Below are 17,520 nucleotides of genomic sequence, written 5' to 3' on the forward strand. Positions count from 1 at the left end.
ATAGGGGGTTAAAAAGGGAACAAACAAAAAATAGAAAACCCTAGAGTTAGCCTATAAATATACCCATTCTCTCATTTGAGAGGGAGGAACAAGCATTTTTAGAAGAAGTTCTTTTATTCTGAAAAATCCTTAGGAGAAAAAGAGGAACATCAGTAGTTTTTTTTTCTCTAAAACCCTGCTATTCTTCTCTGGGTTTTTTGAAGTCGAGTTTCTTGGCTTGAATTGGATCATGTGAGTCTAAAATCAGGGTTTCAAGATTTGGATTCTTGCTGTTGAAGGTGTGTTTTGCTGAACTCCATCCTTTCTTGCCTTGATTTGGCACCTCTGGTTTTGCTTGCTCTTGCTCATTAGGTAAACACATGGCACTTTGTAGATATATTTAGTTGAATGATTAAAAGTAGTTGGTTAACTGAATTTTCTGCCTGTTTCATTTAATTTTAATCCTATTTTTATGACTATGTGTGTTATAGCTTTGGATGATTTGAAATGATAGTTGTTTAGCTCATTAAAGCATGCTATAGATGTAGTTAAGATCAATGAAAATCAGTCATTAAAATAGCATCATGTCGAGCTCAATTGATTTCTCTCTCTAATTGATTTTGCTGTGCTTGTGCTTGATTTAGTGAGCATATGAGTTTCTTTTGGATGTTCTTTACTCATTAAAAATAGTTATGGTGTTATTTAGATGTTGAGATTGAATGAGAGTCTACTGGAATTAGAGTAATTACTGTGAAGTGGACCTAGGAAGTGTTGGTTCTGAAATAAAATCCTAATTAGCGTTTAACCAAGCTCAAATATCCAAGAGTACAAAAATGGCTACTACTATAAATTATTGATTTTGATTAGCTTAGCGTCAAGTACAAAATGTTATCTGCAAGTTGTTACACTCCGCAGTATTACAACGATGTTATACTCCGTAGTATTGTACGTTGGATTTGTCATAAATTGACATTAGTTTAAGGACAAGATTATTTTGAGGTTATAAGTATTACGTTATTTCAAACAAGTGATAAGTAAATTCGTGAAGGTGAGAGGGTAAGCAATTCGAAAAAAATGAGTTTCGTCGAAGTTTGACAATTTGGGATAAAATGCGGTCCAAACTATAATATCCCGTATTTATGGACTAGTGCCATACAAAGTACCATATGACCATGATAGTAAAGTGTATAAAGTGTGTTAAAAGTAATTAGTATTTTAAGTAATTTGAAATAATTCTTAATTATGTGGATAATTGGTAATTTTTGATTTTTAGTGGGTGAGTTAACAAGGTAATTAATTTTGGTGGATAAGCTTAAAGGGACATCACCCTCAACGTAGCAGCAAGGGGACTTAAGCATCAATGACTCTTTGGTGTATATAATTAGGTGGCATATTTAGAGATTTTTGGGAAAAATAATCCCCAAAAGTGGGCCCCACAAACTTCAAAGATAAGAGATATTCATACATCATTTAAGAGGGATGTGCATGTTGGTTAAGTAACGGATGAAGCCTCCAAAATAATTCATATGGAACTTCATAATACTATAGCAATGTAAGATTTGCGATTCTAAGGAAATACGGTGTAATCTTTCTCAAGAATATCATACGGATTTTTTCCTATTCCGATCTCGCCGTTACTTGTTTCTTCGCGATTGGCGTGTGTTAGAGTGATTGTCAAGAGAATCGGCTCAGGTATGTTAAGACTATCCCTTCTTTCCTTTTGGTATGATACATACGATACAAACGAAATGAGCAAACGTACATCTTTCATAAATACCTCTATTCATAGAAGCACTAGGGGTGCCTATGTTCTTGATTTCCCATGTGTCTTATTATATCTTCTGTTCATGGGTCTCGAAAAAGAAATGCGTAATTGATAAAGTTTATCCGAAGACATATTGATCTTATGACATTCCGAGAAATCTTATTAACTTATTTCTTATGCATTTCATTCATTTATACATGTGCATTGACGCATGACCAGATGACGTTATATATGCGTATATTATATGTATATGGGATATTGAAAAAGGTTACGACATTATATACGCACCACCAACTGATCAGCTGTTATACGTTGATGATTTTGCCTACAGTGGCCGAGATGATATGATGGGATGCCCTCAGAGACTTGATGATGTTATGTACGCATATACCTATGCATGACATGACATTTATACGCACGTGCATGGCATTATAAATATTTCAGGATTCACAAAGTTATTTAGACTTATAGGTGGAATTCTTTACTCCACGTTTCTTTTATGTCTTTTATGTACTTATTTTCATGCCTTACATACTCAGTACTTTTTTTGTACTGACGTCCCTTTTGCCTAGGGACGATGCGTTTCATGCCCGCAGGTACCGATAGACAAGTTGAGAATCCTCCAAGTAGGCTATCAATTCAGTAGAAGGTGTTGGTGCACTTCATTAGCTCCGGAATTGCCTATTTAGTTAGTATGATTTGGACATGTATGGATTGGTATAGCGGGGCCCTATCTCGACCTTTATGACATTTATGTACTCTTAGAGGCTTGTAGACATATGTCATGTATATGGATACTTGTATGTCCTTGTAGGCCTATGGTGTGAGTATACAAATGATCATGTCGGCCTTATAGGCCCGTATGTCATATGTATAAGTCGGTACATCACGTTGGGTCGTCCTATGTCGAGTATTTCCCTCATGTTTTATTCTAGTTATGTCACGACAGCCCTTCCAGCTCATTTACCTATGATAGTATGATACGACAGATACGTTACGTTGGTACTCGGTTGAGTAAGGTACCGGGTGCCCGTCGTGGCCCATCGGTTTGGATCGTGACAAAAGTGGTATCAGAGCAGTTCTGTCCTAGGAAGTCTACAAGTCGTGTCTATAGAGTCTTATTTATGGGTGTGTTGTGTACCACACTTATAAGCTGGAGGCTACAGGGTATTTAGGACTGTCACTCTTTCTTCTTACTCTAGATCGTGTGGTAGAGCTAACTTATAAGAATTCAAATTCCTAAATTCTATTTTATTCGTAGTAAGACGATACCTACATCCAAAGGATAATTAGTAAGAGGCTGCATGTGGTTGTGGAAAAGTTGGGTTAGAGAAACTCGATTTTGCCATTCTTATAATGTATAAATGTGAGGTCTTCAGCAGAACATGTGTATACTAAGACGTGTAAGCTTCTTGATAAGGAGTCTTAAGGCAAGAATATCTATCCACCCATATGGTGAAAAGCAATGAGAGATTCAGAAGGTAGATACAAGTTTCAACAAGTAAAAGAATCAAGGTGAGGAAGGGTACGAGGCACCCAGTTAATGAAAATTATCAGTATTTACAATTCAGGCAGAGAAATATAAGCATTTTGAGTTAACTTCAATAGTAACAGATAAATATACAATGGGTCACACCCATTCCAATTATGCCCTATGGGGGCTGACATGTATAGTTTAAGAGAAGGACGGGATATCAGGATCCGGATGGGGTTAGAGTAACCCAAAATAATGGATGGATTGTTTGCGTTAGTTGACATTTCCGAAGGATATTGCAAATGTGCTAATAGATCTCCTTGTGAGACACCCAGATGGTGCACTCTAGAATAGTATAGCTAGATATGCAAAGATAGGCATCGAAAGTCGGAAGGGATAAATATTACCTTAGTGTGGCTCCCGTCCCTAGTAGAGAGAGAATGTTAGGTAACCCAAAGAGGTAGTGGATGGAGCAAGAGGAGCTAAAAGGAAAAGAATGTCTTGTTGAAGTTTTCAGAATAAAGTGATAGACAGAAATATTAGCAGGGAAATAAGAAAAGAGATAATGAAGCATTATGAGTAAGATGTGATACATGGATGACAACGGTAGATAAAAAAAATGATAGTATTACAGAGTCTATAGTCAAGTGAAGGAAAAGATGAGAGGTGACAGGCCTTGAGACAACAAAAGAGTATAGGCCATAATGTCATATCCTCATTTTGAGAAATAAGTTCGTGACTCCAACGCGACTACCAGAACGAAAAGTTAGACACCAGAGTAATAGAAATCAGTATGAGCTGGTGAACAAGATAAACTAAACATGAATTAAGGACTGAGTGATTTGATAATTATCGGCATCATGAGAATTTCAGAGATTGCATTCCGACAATAATAGAATGGGCGACAGAAGAATAACCTTTAAAGGTCATTCAGGAAGACGCTTCCCTAAAGCAAGCAATGTGAGCAAAGTTAAGCTTAAGGGACTATGTGTGCCAGTTACACTAGGTGTCTCCCTCGTGAGTAAGGAATTTTGTTGTCCTTGGTACAAAAGGATTTCTGCAAGGCGAGTCAGGGTCATCGATGATGTGAAAAGACGCCAAAGATGAAGAGGTAAAATATCTATACGTAGATCATCGTAGTACTAAATCTTAGTACTCCCCTAAGGGGAGGGGGGGATATGGAGTGATGTGGCATTAAGTCAGAGTTAAGTGGTTCTAGAAACTATGGAATAATAAAGGAAGAATGCGATAAAAATGAGAAAGGGAGGAGATTGCACTTATTCAAACCCTACAGATATGCTACGATCCCATAACATTATACAAACACGGCGTCAAGGAGAAGAAGTAAGGGTTCCTATGCGAGATGTTATTGATAAATAAGGAGCCAGTGCGAGAGGTAAGTTAAGGCAAAGGAAATAACCCAAGAAAGATTACGCGGAATATTGATATGATAATGGGCCAATGAGTAGTTAGTAGTAATTAAGGAAGAGCCTAATTATGGCTAGACAAGAGGATACAAACAAATCCACAGATCGTGCAAGATAAACATAGTGAACCCCGACATAGTTAATTCAGTCTCGCAGATAATGATATCGTGATCCTTAAAAAATTTTCAAATAAGAGTTGGGGTAGTTAAATGCACTAGTTAAGTTTTACGAAAATAAGAAAGAGTACCACTAAGGAGACAATCAAAATCTGAGTTCAGAAGTAATCCTACGAGCACAAGGGTACAGAGGTATGTAACTACGAATATTTATAGGCGAGTAAGAACATCGAAAATTCCTTCGGGTATACAATATAACGAGCAATTTTACAAGAGTTAGAGGGTCTTCCCTAAGTACTACAACGAAAGACTAGCTGAGGAAATAAGGAAGAAGGCTTCAACCTAAGCACAACGACCTAAAGAGGAAATGGTCTTGTAATAACAATCTCACAACAACATTGTATGCACTCCATAAGAAAGTGGCACCTATCGTGGCTAATGAACGGGAAGAAGAAAAAAAATCAGAAGGTGATATTCAAGATCATATGGCTTGTATGGAATTCCAATATGTGTGGGCACTAAGATAAGCCAAGTATTCATGCAACAAGTGGCAGAACGACCAGGAAAAGTAATTGCTTACATTTAAAGAAAGTTGAGAAGGAACGAAAGGAATTATTTGATCAATGATCCAGAGTTAGTTACGTTATGAATGCACTTAAGATTTCGGAGTATGGTAGAGAGACAAGGTTTTAGGAAGACATGAGTAAGGATAAGAAAAGGTGAGTGAGAAGGTGATGAGAATGGATAAGTACTCGGGATTAAGCCCATGAAAACAAGAGCTCTGATGGTTTCTCTAAGTTATAGAAAGCTCAGTATAACCTGAATGAACTCAAAGGAGTCTAAGACTAGTAGCATTTAGAAGAGATGAAATACTGCCCTGGTAGTAGAATGAGGGTGTAATTGTGATAGATAAAGGATGATGTTGGGCCTTCGATTGAGTAATGATTTGAAGAAAAAAAAGGGATTTCATGAATTATATAGGATTAAAATACCCCCATAAGATGAACCACGTAGGGATGCCATGAAATGCGGTTATTGAAGTATAGTATCGTCCCTAAGTGGATCAGGAAAATCACTTCAAATATTCCTCGATGCAACGTGAGCCCTAGTGACAATATATTACGTAAGAGGTTTCAAGTTATCGGTGGTAGATTGTATATCAATATTGAGGTGAATCAACAATAGATGGATAAAAGTTACAAAGTATGAGATGATATTAGGCCGTCATTCTTAAGATGAACAGTAATGAGGAAGCATTAAAGGACTTAGATTTATACATATAGGATAAGCAAAGAGAGTAACCTGGAGTTTGGTAGCAGACCTTAGTAACGGTAAATCGAAGTAAGAATTATGGTATAGTATGACCTACTTAGATGTAGTAAAGCCATAGATGCCCATAGGGACAACTTGTCATAATTTTGTATATGTTCACAAAGTGAGGCCTAGAGATTGGCTAAAAGCTGGAGGGAAGAGTCGCATAGGCGCACATACAAGGAAAAAGTCGCACAGGCTGCATGACAGAAGGTAGCAAGTGCTAGGAGATTGGAGGAATTTCGACCACAGGCTGTGGTGTGAGAAGGAGGCCTAAAGGTGGGAATGCCCTAGACTTTGGATTTATTCACAGAACAGTTCCCTAAATGGCAAGGAAAGTATTAAAATAATTCGTAAAAGCTATCCGGTTATGAGACCGATAAGTACATCAGTCAACATTCGAGGACGAATATTCCAAAGGGGGAAATGATGTTACACTCCACAGTATTACAATGATGTTGCACCCCGTAGTATTGTACGTTGGATTTGTTGTAAATTGGTATCAGTTCAAGGATAAGATTATTTTGAGGTTATAAGTATTACGCTATTTCAAACAAGTGATAAGTAAATTCGTGAAGGTGAGAGGGTAAGCGAATCGAAGAAAATGAGTTTCGTCAAAGTTTGACAATTTGGGATAAAATACGGTCCAAGCTATAATACCCTGTATTTATGGACTAGTGCCATACAAGGTACCACATAACCATGATAGTAAGGTGTATAAAGTTTGTTAAAAGTGATTAGTATTTTAAGTAATTTGAGATAATTCTTAATTATGTGGATAATTGATAATTATTGATTTTTAGTGGGTGAGTTAACAAGGTAATTAATTTTGGTGGATAAGCTTAAAGGGACATCACCCTCAACGTTGAAGCAAGGGGACTTAAGCATCAATGACTCTTTGGTGTTTATAATTAGGTGGCATATTTAGAGATTTTTGGGCAAAATAATCCCCAAAAATGGGGCCCACAAACCTCAAAGATAAGAGATTTTCATACATCATTTAAGAGGGATGTGCATGTTGGTTAAGTAACGGATGTAGCCTCCAAAATAATTCATATGGAACTTCATAATGCTATTGCAATATAAGATTTGTGATTCTAAGAAAGTACGGTGCAATCTTTCTCAAGAATACCATACAGATCTTTTCCTATTTCGATCTCGCTGTTACGTATTTCATCACGATTGGCATGTGTTAGAGGGATTGTCAAGAAAATCGGCTCAGGTATGTTAAGGTTATCTCTTCTTTCCTTTTGGTATGATTCGTACGATACAAACGAAACGAGCAAACGTACAACTTTCATAAATACCTCTATTCATAAAAGCAATAGGGGTGCCTATGTTCTTGATTTCCCATGTGTCTTATTATATCTTCTGTTCATGGGTCTCGAAAATAAATGCGTAATTGATAAAGTTTATCCGAAGACATATTGATCTTATGACATTCTGAGAAATCTTATTAACTTACTTCTTATGCATTTTATTCATTTATACTTGTGCATTGACCCATGACCAGATGCCGTTATATACGCGTATATTATATGTATATGGGATATGGGAAAAGGTTACGGCGTTATATACGCATCACTACCTGATCAGCTGGTATACGTTGATGATTTTACCCACAGTGGCCGAGATGATATGATGGGATGCCCTTAGAGGCTTGATAATGTGATGTACGCATATACCTATGCATGACATGACATTTATACGCACGTGCATGATATTATAAATGTTTCAGGATTCACAAAGTTGTTTAGACTTACAGGTGGAATTCTTTACTCTACGTTTCTTTTATGTCTTTTATGCACTGATTTTCATGCCTTATATACTCAGTACTTTATTTGTACTGACGTCCCTTTTGCCTAGGGACGCTGCGTTTCATGCCCGCAGGTCCCGATAGACAACTTGAGAATCCTCCAAGTAGGCTATCAACTCAGTAGAAGGTGTTGTTGGTGCACTCCATTTGCTCCAGAGTTGCCTATTTGGTTAGTATAATTTGGAGATGTATGGATTGGTATGGCGGGGCCTGTCCCGACCTTTATGACATTTATGTACTCTTAGAGGCTTGTAGACAGATGTCATATATATGGATACTTGTATGTCCTTGTCGGCCTATGGTGTGAGTATACAAATGATCATGTCGGCCTTATAGGCCCGTATGTCATATGTATAAGTCGGTACATCACGTTGGGTCATCCTATGTCAAGTATTTCCCTCATGTTTTATTCCAGTTATCTCACGACAGCCTTTCCGGCTCATTTACCTATGATAGTATGATATGACAGATACATTACGTTGATACTCGATTGAGTAAGGTACTGGTTACCCGTTGTGGCCCATCGGTTTGGATCGTGACACAAGTGCTAAGTTGTAATCGATTTTATTATTGGTCATGCTTGTGGTGATATTTGTATGAATTCATGCTAAATTTGCAATGAGTTGTAATTAACCTTTGGAAATCAGTTTAAAAAGGGTTTGGTTTCCAAAGGTCATTGAGCCCAAGATGAGGCATAAGTCAGACGGGCCTGAACTCATCTGAATATGTGAGCCCATTAGGCTTCACAGTTCATCAGCGGGCCTAGTTCCCGTACATTTGGACATGGACCAATGCCATTGCCTAGGCATAAAGGCTGGTTCATTTCGACCCAGCAGTCTTTCGATCATGGTGGTAGCCTAATGTCGTCGCTTGTGCAGTGGACTGGGGCCTTCTGTGATCCAGCATATGTCACGACCCAAATCCCTCTTTAGAAGTCGTGATGGTACCCGGTCTCCAAACTAAATAAGCCGGGCACTTAACATTATTTAGAATAATAAAAGCATGATTTAAGGAAAACAGAATTTAAAATAAATGCAGAAATAGGAGTAATACATGCCAAAGCGGCAATACTCAACATAACTTCCTAGAACTAGGTGGTACAGAGTCACAAGCTCTAACTAAATACACGAGAATATCTCAAAAATACGGTACAGTCTGAAATACAAATATTGTAGAAATGAAAAAAGAGCGTGACTCCGAGGCATGCAGTACCTTGAAGTCTCTGGTGTATCAAATGCCTCACTGCCGATCAGCTCGATCCGAAGTACCGGATCTACACAAAATATGCAGAATCGTAGTATAAATACACCACAATCGGTACCAGTAAGTATCAAGACTAACCTCGTTAGAGTAGTGACGAGGTTCAAGTCGTTTGATACTCACTAGACAAATAACCCGTGTAATGAATATAATAAAAAAAACTGATAATAGAAATATAATGAAAAATAGTAACAACAACCCCTTTAGAGCATGCGATAACAACTCAGAATTATAAGCATATCTTTGATCCCAAAACATCAAATAGAGGTGAGGCATGTGATAACATGTCAAATGCAATCATTAACTCAATTAAAGAAAAAACAGAAGCTTTCAGAAATAATTATGAAATAAAATTAGCAACCCCGTCTCAACACAACCATAACAACAATAAGGACACCTCGAAATATCACATAACATCATCAACAATGATACCCTTATTACGCCGCATGTGCACATAAAAATGAAATGCCACCCTTATTTCGCCACATGCATACATAGCCACCCTTATTTCGCCATGTGGGCAGTCCAAGATAACGCCACCCTTATTTCGCCCCATGCGCACAACAATAAACACAATCGCATGGCAAAAACCTCGTGCTGACACCCCCAATCAATCTTCTCAACATGTCCACAAGTGCCACAACACCTCAAAATCGTAATACCAAGTGCCACAATTTCGCAAATAATGATACCAAAGTTCCACCATGATGTAAGATCACAACTTTCAACAACAGTGCACATGGATATAACAATAAAGCAGAGGGGTATACAATTAATATAGCTTGACTATGGTTAAGTCAATGTAATGATCATGATAAAATGATCATTAAAGAATCTCAACATGTTGCATATAAAGTTCACTATCACATTAAGGCATATTAATATCGTATGGTCTATTCCGATCAAACCACACATAGTACCCATATATATGCTTGTCACCTCATGTACACGTCACTTTTACATCATAGAAATCAACATAACAGGACTAGCCCCTAAGGGGTATTCCCCCACACAAGGTTAGGCAAGATACTTACCTCAAAGAAGCTAAATCAACACTCTAAGAAGCCCTTCCCGCGTGAAACAACCTCCGGACGAATCGAATCTAGACAAAATAACTTAATATCATAAATAAAAGCCATAGAAAATGATTCAGAATAATAAAGTTTCGATCTTTAACTAAAAACAAAAGTCTACTGAAAAAGTCAATCCCAGGCTCGCACCCCGGAACCCGACAAAATTCATAAATCCTACACATATTCCGATACGAGTCCAACCATATCAATTACATCAAATTCCGACCTCAAATCGGCTTTCAAATCATCAATTTATGTTTTAGAAAGTTTTTACTAAAATTCCCACTTTCTTCAATTTGATTCATCAAATAATTGTTAAATTCAAGGTTGGAATCATGAAATATAAACAATTCCGAGTCAAATATATTTAACCCAATCCAAATCATGAAAATTTCCTCCAAAATCGTACAAATCCGAGCTCTATAACTCAAAATATGATAAAATAACAAAAGTCCTCGAAATAGAGTATTAAATAAGCCTGCCTAGGTATACACATTGTGAACGCGGGATCCTCATCGCATTCGCAAAGACCAAAAATCATCTTCCCGAAAAAGGCATTCGCGTCCGCATTCACCCCATCGTGAACGTGATGAAGAAAATATCTAAACCTTCACAAACACGGCTTGGACCTCGCGAACATGGCTTGGACCTCGCGAACGCATAGGCGAAACTCCTCCCAGCACCCGGCCACTTTGCGAACACGGAGACCGATCGCGAACACAAAAAAGGGCGACTGCCCAGCTCCCTCTAACCCTGTGCAAATGCGACCACCATGTCGTGAATGCGAAGAAGGAAACCAGACCTGAAAAAAGTAGCAGTCCAAAATAAGATGGAATTGTCTGAAACCCATCCTAAACACACCCGAGGCCCCCGGGATCCCGTCCAATCACACAAAGCTATCCAAAAACATAACATGAACCTACTCGAGGACTCAAATCACACCAAATAACATCAAAACTACGAATCACACCTCATTTCAAGCCTAATAAACTAATGAACTTTCAGCATCTAAAACGCATGTCGAACTGTGTCAAATCAATTCGGAATGACTTCAAATTTTGCGTATAAGTCCCAAATGACACAACGGATCTATACCAACTCTCAGAAGCACAATCTGAACCCGGTATCAACAAAGTCAACCCTCGTTCAAACCTATCAATCTTCCAAACCTTCAACTTTCAAACTTTCGCCAAGTCAAGCCAAAACAACCTAGGAATCTCCAAATCTAAATCCAGACATACGAACCTATTGGAACCATCAAAATACCATTCTGAGGTCATCTATACAAAAGTCAAACTTTGGTAAACTCTTACAACTTAAGCCTCCAACTAAGGGACTAAGTGTTCCAAATCAATTCAAACTCTCCCGAAACCACACCAATCAACCCCGCAAGTTACGTAACCATAAATACACATATGTAAAGCATCAAATAGGGGAAACGAGGCTAGAATACTCAAAACGACCGGCCGGGTCGCTATATTCTCTCCCTCTTAAATACACGTTCATTCTCGAACGAGTATAAAGACATACTTGAAGCAAAAAAAAAAGAAGAGGATAGTGGCTCCGCATATCATGCTTGGTCTCCCAAGTCACCTCTTTAACCGGTTGACCTCTTCACAGAACCTTCACCGATGCAATGTTCTTTGACTTCAACTTCCAGACCTGCTTGTCCAAAATAGCCACCGGCTCATCAACATAGGTCAAATCCTTGTCTAACTACACTGAGCTGAAATCTAACACATGTGACGGATCACCATAATACTTCCGGAGCATGGAAACATGAAAGACAGGATGAACTTCCGATAAGCTGGGTGGCAAAGCAAGTTTGTAGGCCACCTCACCCACTCTCTCAAGAATCTCAAAAGGGTCAATATACCGAGGGCCCAACTCCCCTTCTTCCCGAATCTCATAACACCCTTCATGGGTGAAACTCTGAGTAAAACCCTCTCACCCACCATGAATGCCACATCACGAGCCCTCATATCAGCATAACTCTTCTGCCTGGACTACGCTGCACGAAGCCGCTCCTGAATCAACTTCACCTGATCCAAACCATCACGGACCAAGTCAGTGCCCAATAACCTAGCCTCCCTAGGCTAAAACCAATCAACTGGAGAACGACATCGCCTCTAATATAAGGCCTCGAATGGATCCATCTAGATGCTCGACTAATAGCTATTGTTGTAAGCAAACTCTACGAGTGGTAGAGACTGATCCCATAAACCCCGAAATCGATAACACATGTACGTAACATGTCCTCCAATATTTAAATAGTGCACTCGGACTGTCCGTCCATTTGGGGATGAAATATCGTACTCAGCTCGACCTGCATGCCTAACTCTCACTAAATAGCTCTCCAAAAATATTATTTAGAATTAAGAATCGTGATGACACCTAATCTCCAAACTAGGTAAGCCGGTCACATAATATTATTTAGAAAAAGTATGATTTAATGAAAACAAAATTTAACATAAATGCAGAAATAGGAGTAATATAGGCCAAAGTGGCAATACTCAACTTAACTTTCCTGAACTAGGTGGTACAGAGTCATATACACTAATTGAATACAAGAAAATATCTCAAATATATGGTACAGTCCGAAATACATAAACTGTAGAAATAAAAATAAGAGGGTGACTTCGAGGCCAGCGATCAGATCATGCAGGGATATCTTGAAGTCTCCAGTGTATCAAGTGTCTCACTGTTGATCAGCCCAATCAAAAGTACCTTGATCTGCAAAACATATGCAGAAGCATAGTATGAGTACACCACAATCGATACCTAGTAAGTATTAAAACTAACCTTGGTGGAGTAATGACGAGAATCAAGTTGTTTGATACTCACTGGACAAATAACTTGTGCTATGAATATATCAAAGAAAACTAATAACAGAAATATAATGGAAAAATAGTAACAACAACCCCTTTAGAGCGTGCGATAACAACTCATGATAATAAGCCCATCTTTGATCCCAAAACATTAAATAGAGGTGACGCATGTGATAACACGTCAAATGTAGTCCTTAACTCAATTAAGGGCAAAACAAAACTATTCAGAAACAATTATGAAATAAAATTAACAATCCCTCTCAACACAATCACAACAATAATGAGGACATCCCGAAATATCACATAATATCATCAACAACGCCACCCTTATTTCGTCCCACGCGCACAACAATAAACACAATCGCACGTCAAAAATCTCGTGCTGACACCCCCAATCAATCTTCTCAACATGTCCACAAGTGCCACAACACCTCAAAATCGTAATACCAAGTGCCACAATTTCGCAAATAATGATACCAAAGTTCCACCATGATGTAAGATCATAACTTTGAACAACAGTGCACATGGATATAACAATAATCATAAAAGCAGAGGGGTATACAATTAATATAGCTTGACTATGGTAAAGTCAATGTAATAATATTGATCAAATATTCATAAAAGAATCTCAACCTGTTTCATATAAAGTTTATTATCACATTAAGGCATATTAATATCTTACGGTCTATTCCAGTCAAAACCACACATAGTACCCGTATACAGGCTCGTTACCTCATGTACACGTCACTATCACATAATAGAAATCAACATAACATGACTAGAACCTAAGGGGTATTCCCCCCTCCCCCTCCCTCTCACAAGGTTAGGTAAGATACTTACCTCAAGGAAGCTAAATCAATACTCTAAGAAGTCCTTCCCGAAACAACCTCTGGGCGGCTCGAATCTAGCCAAAATAACTAAACATCATAAATAAAATGCGTAGGAAACGATTTCGAATAATAAAGTTTCGATCTTTAACTAAAATAAAAATTCAACCCCGGGACTGCACCACGTAACCCGAAAAAACGTACAAATTTTGAACGCTTATTCCGATACGAGTCAAACCATATCAATTACATCCAATTCCGGCCTCAAATTGACCTTCAAATTATTAATTTATGTTTGAGAAACGTTTTTGCTAAAATCCCCAATTTTTTTTAATTTTATTCATCAAATAATCGCTTAAACAAGGTTGGAATCATGAAATATAAACAAATTCGAGTAAAAACAATACTTACCTAATCTAGATCGTGCAAATCCCTTCCAAAATTGCCAAAATTCGAGCTTTACAACTCAAAATGTGATAAAATAACAAAAGTCCTTGAAATATAGTATTAAATAGGTCTGACCAAAAATCATCTGCTGGAAAAAGGCCTTCGCGTTCGCGTTAGCGTTCGCCCCATCGCGAACGTGATGAAGAAAATACCTAAGCCTTCATGAGGCCAAACTCCTCCCAGCACCCGGCCATTTAGTGAATGCGGAGCTCGATCGCGAACGCAAAGAAGGGCGACTGCCCAGTCCTCTATAACCCTCCACGAATGCGACCGCCATGTCGCAAACGCGAAGAAGGATACCAGACCTGAGAAAATCAGCAATCCAAAATAAGGTGGAATGGTTCGAAACCCATCCAAAACACACCCGAGGCCCCCGGGACCCCTTCAAATCACATCAACCATTCCTAAAATATAACAATACCCTACTCGAGGCCTTAAATCACACCAAACAATATCAAAACTATGAATCGAACCGCAATTCAAGCTTAATGAACTAATAAAATTTCAACTTCTAAAACTCATGACGAACCATGTCAAATCAACTCGGAATGACCTCAAATTTTACATGCAAGTCCCAAATGATAGAACAAACCTATACTAACTCTCGGAACCATAATCCGAACCCGATATAAATAAAGTCAACCCTCGGACAAACTTATCATTCTTTCAAACCTTCAACTTTCCAACTTTCGCCATTTCAATCCAAAACAACTTAGGAACCTCCAAATCCAAATCCGGATGTACGCCTAAGTTCAAAATCACTATACAAAACTATTGGAACCATCAAAAATATTATTTTGGGGTCATCTATACAAAAATTAAACTCCGATCAACTCTTACAACTTAAGCCTCCAACTAAGGGACTAAGTGTCCCAAATTAATCCAAAACTCTCCCGAAACCACACCAATCAACCCCGCAAGTTACGCAATCATATATATATATATATATATATATATATATATATATATATATATATATATATATATATATATATAAGTTGTATTCTTTCTAAAAATTTCATTCTTTCCTCCAAATTGACCAAACACCATTATATGCTATCAAACATTGCCATACACTCCAAAAACGGGAATAATTCAAATCGGCCAACTTTCCATTTCGAATAATTACCTAATAAATTTGTGTAATTCGTAAAACGATTCGCCCCTTCTCTTAAGTTCATAATCCCGTTAATTGTATTTGCCAAAATTCTATGTGACAAACCTTTATTGGTAGTTTAGTGGCACCATATACCTATACTATTGAAACTTCCCACAATGAATCTTACACCTTTTCTATAATGCAATATCCATAACTTTATACCTCACAAAAATCTCAAATTAGAAATTACTCATGACATGCTAGTTACTCCTAGGCACGTATAAATAATTAATTATCATGATTATGAGTATGATTTTTGTTACGCCCCAAACAGGGAAGGCATGGCCGACACCTGGTGCTATACTTGACCCCGTGAGTACTACTCTGTTACTGTAAACTCTGGGGGTAATCTTCAACTTAGGATGACAAGGACTACCTGCCAACAGACAATGCCAACAAAGGCTGTCGAGGCCATATTCTGAATTATCTAAAAATAATTTCCATCTCATCTGAAAGGTAAACATATGCAAAAACTCATATACATAACTGTACAGTCCGATGAGCATATACAAGGGACATCAAGGCTGCTATACTGACATACAGACATACATAACTTGTCTTTAAGCCTCTAGAGATAACAAAACTATATCATGGTCAGACCTATCCATCAAGTATGTTTATACAAAATGGACTTCAAAGTCTAGACCTGGTAACTTTGGGGGAGTAGAGCTTACCGATCAAGATAATGTCTAGCTCTGTCTGCTAGAAAGGTCTATCTGGCTTCCCATTAGAACTTGCAGACATGAAATGCAACGTCCCTCTGCAAAAGGGACGTCATTACAAAATAATATACTGAGTTTGTAAGACAATATAATAACTGAAAGCTGAAACTAAACTGAAGTACATAGTAATCTGGAACCCAAAGAATGCTCTAAGACATACTCACATGTTCCGACTCAAAACAATATAATATAGTAATGTCATAGCTAGCTGGCCACATATATGGCTCGATGTATCTCTCACTGACCGTAAGGCCAGAAAAATATAAAGTCTTACTAACCATAAGGCCAGGCAATAATATCTATCATTGACCAAGTGGCCAGGCAATAATTTTTGTCACTGACCATAAGGCCAGGAAATAACAATATCTCATTGACCAAGTGGCCAGAGTACATAAAATATATGTATACGATGCTGTATGTCATATGTATAGTAGAATGTATGGATGTACGTATGTAACTCTCTATCTTTGTGCAACATAATGAAATAACATAAAGAGGATGGGAACCTCTCTCAATAAGATACGATGGAAGTATATGGAAATATGTGACACCTATTGAGACATAAAATCTACAATATGTGTTCTCATATAAGAGTTATCCAACTCGTACTTACTATAAATTCATACCAATGAAAGAAAATGGATATCCATAACATACCTCTCTTCGTCTATATGAACACAATAGAACATGTCTCGAATAGCACCTCAACCTATAACAATGACAATACGTTCGTTAACTTAAAGAATACTAGTATACGATGTATATCAAATGATAACTCATTCCTATAAAGAATGCAGCATCATATCCCCTTATTTTAGTACTTTACCCAAGCCTACATTAGGAATAATAATGACTACAACCAGCAAACAACTCAACACCAAAGTAATGAGCGACAAGCACGATCTCAGATTACTAAACGTCACGTTTCCAACTTCTCTTTTTTTTCTAAATCGAGCAACACAACCAACAACACATAACCAGCCCACTTACTACATAAACCAGCCATAAATTTAACATAGAATTAAGCTCATAATCCGCCAATCAGTAACGCAACAACAACAACAATAAACGATAAAAGGACTTTCGTCAACGAAAAGGAAAACTAGAATATAACGTATTGAGCAACGAGCTCATCTCATAGCCACAACCATAACCGTTTTTCTCCATAATCATAATAACAAGAGCAAAAACAACAAACCCAAGTTATTCCCCATAATTTTCCAGCCATAACATAGCTCAAAAAATCCCAAAATAGCCCAACAATTACAACACATCAAACGAGGTTTTTACTCCATTTATCTTACAAGTTCTTTAAC

General features: G+C 37.8%; 2 long non-coding RNA genes across 4 annotated transcripts in view; both read left to right on the forward strand.

The window, feature by feature from the left end:
- LOC142175397 (uncharacterized) overlaps positions 1-2,666 on the forward strand; it is a 3,436-nt gene extending 770 nt beyond the window's left edge. The window contains exons 1-3 of one of the 3 annotated variants that reach the window (XR_012704383.1): positions 1-351; positions 2,076-2,215; positions 2,317-2,666. The exon at positions 1-351 is cut by the window's left edge and continues 770 nt beyond it. This is a non-coding gene — a long non-coding RNA (uncharacterized LOC142175397). The remainder of the gene's footprint in view (positions 352-2,075; positions 2,216-2,316) is intronic. The other 2 variants (XR_012704384.1, XR_012704385.1) reach the window with 2 other exon arrangements.
- LOC142175396 (uncharacterized) overlaps positions 1-8,290 on the forward strand; it is a 9,698-nt gene extending 1,408 nt beyond the window's left edge. Inside the window, exon 2 of the long non-coding RNA XR_012704382.1 lies at positions 7,939-8,290. This is a non-coding gene — a long non-coding RNA (uncharacterized LOC142175396). The remainder of the gene's footprint in view (positions 1-7,938) is intronic.
- Positions 8,291-17,520: the final 9,230 nt, after the last annotated feature.

Source organism: Nicotiana tabacum, chromosome 21 (genome assembly GCF_000715075.1).
Source record: "Nicotiana tabacum cultivar K326 chromosome 21, ASM71507v2, whole genome shotgun sequence".
In the NCBI taxonomy this organism is placed as follows: Eukaryota; Viridiplantae; Streptophyta; class Magnoliopsida; order Solanales; family Solanaceae; genus Nicotiana; species Nicotiana tabacum.